Source organism: Mauremys mutica, unplaced genomic scaffold (assembly GCF_020497125.1).
Source record: "Mauremys mutica isolate MM-2020 ecotype Southern unplaced genomic scaffold, ASM2049712v1 Super-Scaffold_100100, whole genome shotgun sequence".
Taxonomy (NCBI): Eukaryota; Metazoa; Chordata; order Testudines; family Geoemydidae; genus Mauremys; species Mauremys mutica.
Window position 1 is genome coordinate 1,412,527 of NW_025423267.1, and position 7,995 is coordinate 1,420,521.

Genomic DNA, 7,995 nt, shown 5'->3' on the forward strand with positions numbered 1-7,995 from the left:
AGATGCATGGAAGTGTTTTGGCCTGTTGCTTCTCTGTCTGGGATGTTGTTGTCAGCAGTTGCACACAAAAAGGACAGGAAAACGAACGGCTGCTCCACACCCCCACCGGAGGAACCCGGCGCCCTTAGCTGTGGGGAGTAAGAAGTGGCTGTTGGCTGACAGGGCCTGTCCCCGAGGAGCTGGAACAGCAGCTGCCGCCTCCCCCTCGGCTCCAGGCTGTGGGAAATGCTCATTGCCTGGCTGCATGGGCGGCTGCTGCTCCCTGCTCTGGAGAGCGTCTGTATTGCTCTGTCAACCCCCCGTCTTCACTGAGCCAGTCTGGTAAGGTCCCAAGTGCCCCCTCCGGCCTGGCAGCTGAGAGTCTGTGCAGACATCAGCCCCCCTGCCAGCCCCATAGGCAGCAGCAGCGCCAGCCCCCCAGCACCACAGGGGCACTCAATGCACTTCCTGTGGGGAAATGGCTCCTTGGCGTCCAGCTGCTAAAGTGAGAGCCAGGAGAGAGCAGTGTCTGGCTCACCGTGGGGGAGAGAAGAGACCTGGTGAGTGCGGATCTCCTCAGCCTCCCCCGCAAGGCCGGTCAGTTGTATTGTCACTGTGATAGTCGGTGCTTCCCTTCAGGGTCGGCCCTAGAGGGGTCTGGGACAAAGCCCCCCCTTTCCACCCCAGGCCCTGCCCCCACCCCACCCCACCCCACCCCACCCCTTCCTCCAAGCCCCCTCCCCTGTCCCATCTCTTCCCACCCTGCACCTTCCTGCCCCATTCCTCTCCCTCCCCCACCTCTTCCTCTCCCTGCTCCTCCCCCTCCCCGCCCAGTGCCTCCTGCACCCCACTGAACAGCTGATCACTGGCAGGTGGGAGGCGCTGAAGGGGAAGAGGAGGAGCTTGTCAGCAAGGCCTGTAGTGGCGGGGTGTGTGGGGGAGGTGGCTGCCAGTGGGCCCTGAGCACCTATTTTTCCTCTGTTGTTTCTGCAGCCCCGTAGCACCCATGGAGTCACTGACTTGGCTCCTTTCGCACTCTAGAGAGAGGCGCAGAACCAGGGCTATGGCTGATCTATGGGGCACCAGGTGAGTGGCAGAGGCTTCAGGTGCTGAGAGTTTGCTTGACCCCCTCTGGGACACAGTGTGAGGGGTGTCCCAGGGATCTCTATGAAAGGAGCAGAACAGGATTTACTTGGGGTGGGGAGAGAATTGAGAGTGTCTCAGGGGGTTGTACATTGTTGTTGCCTGGGTTAGAGACTGGCTAAAAGACAGGTCTTGCTGTGAGCAGGATTCGAACCTACACAGGGGAACGCTATTGGATTTTGACTCCAACGCCTTAACCACTCGGCCATCACAGCTGCAGCACAAAACTCCCCCAATGCCAGAGAAACTGGTAAATAATCCCAATGGCCAGGTGTGAAGTCATCTGAACTACAGAATTCTCACCACAAACCTGGCTCCCAAAGCACAGGGGGGATTGGGGTTTGTTCTGTTTGCTTAGCCAGGTGCCACAGGAGTCTTTGCTGCTTTTACAAATCCAGACTAACACGGCTACCCCTCTGATACTCCTAGTGACACTCTCCAATGGATCCCCATCCTCCACCCACCTTGAGCTAGGTAGGAGCGGATCATTATTATCCCTACTTGAAAGAGGGAGAAGCCAAGGCTGAGAAAGGAGAATTGACTTGTCTTAGGTCACACAGCCAGCCAGTGGCAGAGTTGGGAATAGGACCCAAGAGCCCTGATTTTCAAACTAACCATCAGATTGTGAATTTCAAACACTGAATGACCTGAATAAAGTGCTCTCAGATGAGCTCCAGACCAACAACAGTGCACAGTAATTATTCAGCAAGTATTTGAGGAGAACTGCAATGTTAGAGAGAATCATGAACTGCTCAGGGACAATTAATGCAGCAAAATTTGTCAACATATAATAGGTTATGACTTATTTCCTTGGTCTTCAAAGAGAACAACAAGGACCTGAAACTCCTCCCTGTCAATAACCCCCTGCTCAGCCAATCAGGGTAGAGACAGAGGACGGGAGGCTGAGGGTTCTCACCAGAGAGCCCAAAGGATGGCCTAGGTCACCGGTGGGGATCACTGCCCCAGCACTATTTCAGCCCCACATTTTTGGGTGGACCTCCCAGAGTGGGAGCTGCAGAGCACTCCCCCACAACACACACACATACACTGCTCCTGGTGTTGGGAGAGGAACAGGTGAAAGGACAAAAGAAGCAAGAGACAAAGAGAAAGGAGGACGGGATGGATGGAGGAAAAGGCGAAACAAAAAGGACAAACCCTAATGACCCCAGTGATTTTAAGGGACAAAATCCCAGGTGCGGAATAAAATTCTGCCTCCTTAAGTTCGTGTTTTCCATGCCTAGAATTCAACTGTCACCAGATGGATCAGACTGAACAGGTTTCAAATCTCGAGGAGGCTCTTACCTTCTAAACAGGGACGGCTGTTTTCTAGTAAAATCAGGAAAAGGGAAGGAGAAAACTCGAAAGAGGTTCCTCCTGGCGCTCACGTATGTGAACCTGAACACTCTCTCAGTCCTGAAAGAGAGACCTCGAGAAGGACACTTGCTGAAGCAAAGCCACAGGGGTCTCTGAGGTTTCCCTGGCCCCTCGCCCCTGACCTGCCTGGCTGATGTCAGCATCTCTCTGTGAGGTCACCACCTCCCCGCCACCTTTGACTAATAGTCTGAGGTCCTGCAAAAAGCCTTTGTGATGTCACTGCCACACCCCTCCCTTGCTGTGTTAATGTCCTGCCCCTGCCCACGCACTTTGGAGGTTTGAGCTACTCCCTGTGGATCACCCCACTCAAGGAGCACTTGTTCTAGGAAGCAAGCCAGCTACACAGGAAAACATCAGACGCTGCTCCCAATGCTACACTCAGTTTTTCAGAAATTAGTCGACTTTATTTGCCAGGAGAGACCATTAGAGCATCTAATCTGACCCCCTGCATAACACAGGCCTCCTGTATGACACAATAGCTACTTTTGGGGCAAACACATTCCAGAAAGGCAGCTAGTCTTCATGAAATCACATCAGGACATGGCGAATCCACCACTTTCCTTGGGAGATTGTTCCTGTGGTGAATCATCCTCGGTGATGACTATTTGTGCCTTAGTTGTAATATGAATGTGTCTCTTTTCACCTTCCAGCCATTGGGGCTTGTTATGCCTTTCTCTGCTAGATTAAAGAGCCCTTTAATACCCATTCTTTTCTCTCCAATATGGCACTTCAACACTTCAGTGAAGTCACCTTTCAATCTTCTTTTGATAAGCTAAACAGGTTGAGCTCGTTCAATAGCTCACTAGAAGGCATTTTTCTCCAGCCCTCAGAACATTTATTGGCTCTTTGGTCATCAGACTCCTGAACTGCAGCTGGATGTGGCTCTTGTTCTTCTGGTCATTTTGGGAAAGCGGCCCCATCATGCTGCATAGCTAGGCAAAGTAGGTGTGTCTGTGCAAACACGGTCTGTTCGTGAAGTCTTTCCCCCCAGCTCCTCACTAGATGTGAGGGGGGAGCTCATTCAGCCTCTGCTTCCGCTTAGTGTTTAGAAACTCCTTTTTGTCCCTATCTCTGCTGGCCTTAGATTTCGCCTCCTGTCTTTTTCTTGACAGCTCAGATGAGGTGGCTGAGTGGTTAAGGTGATGGACTGCTAATCTATTGCGCTCTGCAGGCATGGGTTCAAATCCTATCCTCGTGGGATGCATTTAGTCATTACTCCTCCTTTGTAGACAACCATGTCCCCCTTTAGCACAATGTTGCTTCTTGCAAACAGAAACTCAGAACTCTCTTGCTTTAAATAAAATGTCTAAATTCCAGATTTCTTAAAAAAAGAAAAATTTTCTAGTCCTGTATTTCTTAATTTTTATCTCAAAAGGGAACATCCTCGTCATCTCCTCCAAACACCCTGGGACCTGCCCAAATTATTAAAATACCCTCAACCCGAGCAAGGCCAGAGCAGTGAACCAGAGCTAGTGTCTAGGCCAAGCTGTTCTGAAGGAGGCAACTCAAACATTTTCTCCCTGCTTCCCTTGGCAAGGTCTGACTGAGAAAACAAAATTCCCCAAACTGAAAAACCAATACTAATCTGTTTGGGGAGAGTTTGAAAGTATTATTGTTATTATTCTCTTCTGATTTCTGAATCAGTTCAGTTCAGTCTTTGTCCTCCAGGTGTGTTTCCAGCTAAAACCACATTGAGGGTACTGGACCACTGACCTATCAGCTCTTAACACCCAAACTTTCAGTAACTCTATTATCAGTGCCTGCGAGTGTAATTTAAACCATACGTCTATCTAGCTCTGAATCTTGTCTTCTGACAGTAGCCAATACCAGGTTCCCCAAAAGCCACTCACCAAGGTACCACTGGGAGTTAAACCCAGGAACTCTTGTTTACAAAGCAGGTGCTTTAACCAGCCAAACCGTGGTACCTGTTGTTATTTAAAGCAGTGTGTTTGCCCACACCTGACTCTCTGCCAGTCCCCACTGGGCCCTGACAAGTGTTGCTTGTGTTTGGCTTCTGTAAAGCAGAGGAGCAGGTGAAGTTTTGCTCCCAAGGTGTGGGTGTGATTCTTTGGACACGTCTACACTATGAAATTAGGTTGGTGTAATTACATTACTTAGGCTGGCAATGCAGTTCTATCAACCTAATCCCGGTGTAGATAGTGGCTCAGCTGTCAGAACTTTCTGGAGCTATGAAAGGGGAGGGGCCCAGCCTCTGTAGCAGGAATGCAGGGCAGGTGAGTTCACGGCAGGCATGGTGGGATACTGGTGGAGGCCAGTTATGGTGATATAATGATTAGCAGTATTTACACTGACAATTTGTCACTTTAAGTTTGCTGCACAAAGCTCTAGGCCTCTCGTCGAGGTGGTTTTATTTTGTCACCAAAACAGGGCCATGTTGTCGCCAGACGTGGTATTGCAGTGTGTGCACCAGCCACAAGCTGCTGACCGAGGGACCGTTGTGTATTTTTCACACACCTGAGCAATATAATGATACTGAAATAACTTTGTAGTGCAGACCCGGCCAAAGATTCACACACACACACAGCTTGCGAGGAAAATGTCACCTGATCCTCTGCTTTGCAGAATCCAAACACAAGCAAAGCTTTGCAGGCCACAGTGGGGATGGCAGGGAATCAGGTGTGGGCAGACAGTCTGTTTTAGCCATAGGCAGGCACCATAGCTTAGCTGGCTAAAGCGTCTGTCCTGTAAACAGGAGATCCTGGGTTCACCTCCTAGTGGTGCCTTGTTGATTAACTTTTGGGGCACCTGGTATTGGCTACTGTTGGAGGACAAAACACAGAGCTAGATGGGCCTTTGGTCCAGCCCAGTCTGGCTGTTTAAATTACACTGATAACAGAATTACTGAAAGTTTGGGAGTTAACAGCTGATAGGTCAGTGTTCCAGCCTGTCACACATGACACCCTCCCTCTGGGACACAGGCAGGTCTGGGCTCTCACACCAAATGGCTCATTGTGGCTGCCAGAACCTGTAGGCAGCTCATCTAGTTTGCTCGGAGGGTTGAGTCCTGCTTCGTGCACGAGAATGAAAATCCTAAACCACCCTTTGAAATAACAAATGCAGCAGGCCGTGTTATTGTCCCTGCCCCAAAGCAGACAGACCAATGGAGAAATGCCATTGAGTCCATGGTAATACTCCGCTGCCATTTTAACTTTTTCGCTTGCTAAACTCCCTACCAACCTTGTGGGGTCCAGAGCCCGGTATTGAACCTGAACCAAGATGTCTACACTGCAAATTTACCACCCCAAGCCCTGGGAGCCTGCACTGGCACGGGACAGGGGTGGGTGTTTCATTGCAGTGTGGACATAGCCTAGCATTATGTCTACACTGCCATTAACACACCCAAGTCACTATTCTCAAACCCTGGGTCAGTTGATTCAGGCTTGTGGGGCTTGTGCTGCAGGGTTATAAAATTACAGAGTAGACACTTGGGCTTGAGCCCTGCCTCCGAGGGGGTTGTGCCGATCGGGTGTCCGCACTAAGTTCGGCATCAATACGGTGATCCCGGGGAAGCTTGGGGTCCCCAGGTTGCCTAAGGAGGGGTGAACCAGCCCAGGTCGGAAACGGAGCAGGTCAAAACTCCCGTGCCGATCAGTAGTGGGGTCGCGCCTGTGAATAGCCCCTGCAGCGTAGCCTGGGCAAGACAGTGAGACACGGTCTCTTTTTATACACCCCACCCCCACCCCGCAGAGCCTGGCTGGAGGGATGGGAGCACCCACACGCTGGGGATTGTGACTTGGGGGGAGGGACGCCCCCCTGCAACAAGGATCTTGAAGAGAGGAACAGTGACACCCACACACCACAGAGCCTGGATGGGGGCAGGGGAACACGGGAGCTAGTTCATGGGGTGGGGGACAGACCGTATGCTCCGTTGCACCATTCTTAATGAGAAGAACGGGGGCATCCGCACAACACGGATCCTTAACGGGCAGGGGGACACCCACACACTCCACTATTAACCAGGAGGGTCAGGAGCACCAGACACCACCAGTAGCGTGGAGAACACCCACATCCACCGGATCCCTTATGGGGGTAAGACAGAGGGGATTGTAATGGGGCCCAGCGCACTCACGCACCAGGGATTGTTAAGGGTTGAAGGGACAGGGACACCCACACACACTGAGATCAAGGCCTTGGAGGAACGCAAACCCTCCACAGAAGGACCTGGTCTGTTCCGTGATGGCAGCCCAGCCTGGGTGAGTCAAAGTCTCTTTTTATACAGCCACACCCCAGAGATCCTGACTAGGGGGAGAGAGACACCCACCCACCAGAGATCCTTAATGGTCTAGGGTGCACCCACACACCAGGGATTCTTATGGGTGGGAGGAATGGAGACAGCTAGACACACTGAGATCACTTCCTCCAAGGAGCCTGGGCCAGACAGGGAGACACAGTCCCCCTTTACAGATCTGCCAGACAACCTTCCTCCCACTCCCTCCACACAATGTTCTTATCTGGAGGTGAAGCCAGGGAAACCACATGGAGGATTCTTATCTGGGGAACCGGGGGGACCCACTTACCACCAGAGATTCTTAAGGGCAGGAGGAACAGGGACTCCCACCTCTGTAGCATGGGGGTGGGTCGCCTGCTGGGATCATCTGGGCATGTTTCACCTCGTCAGCTCCCTGCCATTGCCTTGGGGGCCCCTTGTTCGCTGCCTCTGGTACCCAGTTTAGCCTCCTTCCCGAGGGCTGAAACGCTTTGATCTATCTAAGGTCTGTGGGATCAATGTGTGTCATGGTGTAATTCTGTGTTATTTGGGGGTCAGACTAGCTGAGCTAATGGCCCCTTCTGCCCTTAAACGCCATGAAAACATTTCCCTGGTTTCTCCTTGCGCCTGACAGACACCACGGTGAGGGGCCCAAGAGAAGATCCTGGACACAGCGCTCTGGCTCTTACTTTACTTGGGGACGTCAGCGCTTTCCTAGCAAAGCTGCTGCTAAAGCGCTGGATTTGGGGAACGGTTCGGCTCCGATTCAGAGATCTGCCTGCGGGGTGTGAACCTGCCACGAGGAGCGGGAAACGCAACCAGCAACGGGAGGCATTGGCTGAGCTCCAGGCTGCCCCCGTGTGGCCAACGCTTAGAACTGAGCAGCAGAGTTTAAAGCTGGCGCTGGGAGGGACCTGAAGACGCGGGGCACGAAGGCTCCTGCGTGTAACGCTTGTTGGGTGGGCAGCTGAGCGTAGCTGATTGTCGGGGTTCATGGCTGCACCCCGGGGTGCTGAGCAGATGTCTGTGCTTCGGTTGGCCTCGCTATGATGGTTTCTGGGAAGTTTGGGGTCGCCAGTCCCCCTAGAGAGAGGGGAACCAGGTCAGCCCAGGAAAGGAGGCTTTCAAAACTCTGGTACCGACTGGCCATGGGACTGCCCCTGTGAAGAGCCACTGCAGCCCCACCAGGGAGAGCCGGTCTCTCTTTATGCAGCCTCACCCATTCCTCAGGACGAGGGTTGTGCTCAAAGATCTGTGCCCCATGTTTTCAC

The 7,995-nt window shown here is 52.3% G+C and overlaps 1 non-coding gene across 1 annotated transcript; it reads right to left on the reverse strand.

Moving 5' to 3' along the window:
- Nucleotides 1-1,255: 1,255 nt before the first annotated feature.
- Nucleotides 1,256-1,337, reverse strand: TRNAL-CAA. The gene has a single exon. It is a non-coding gene; the product is annotated as a tRNA-Leu (tRNA).
- Between the last annotated feature and the right edge of the window lie 6,658 nt (nucleotides 1,338-7,995).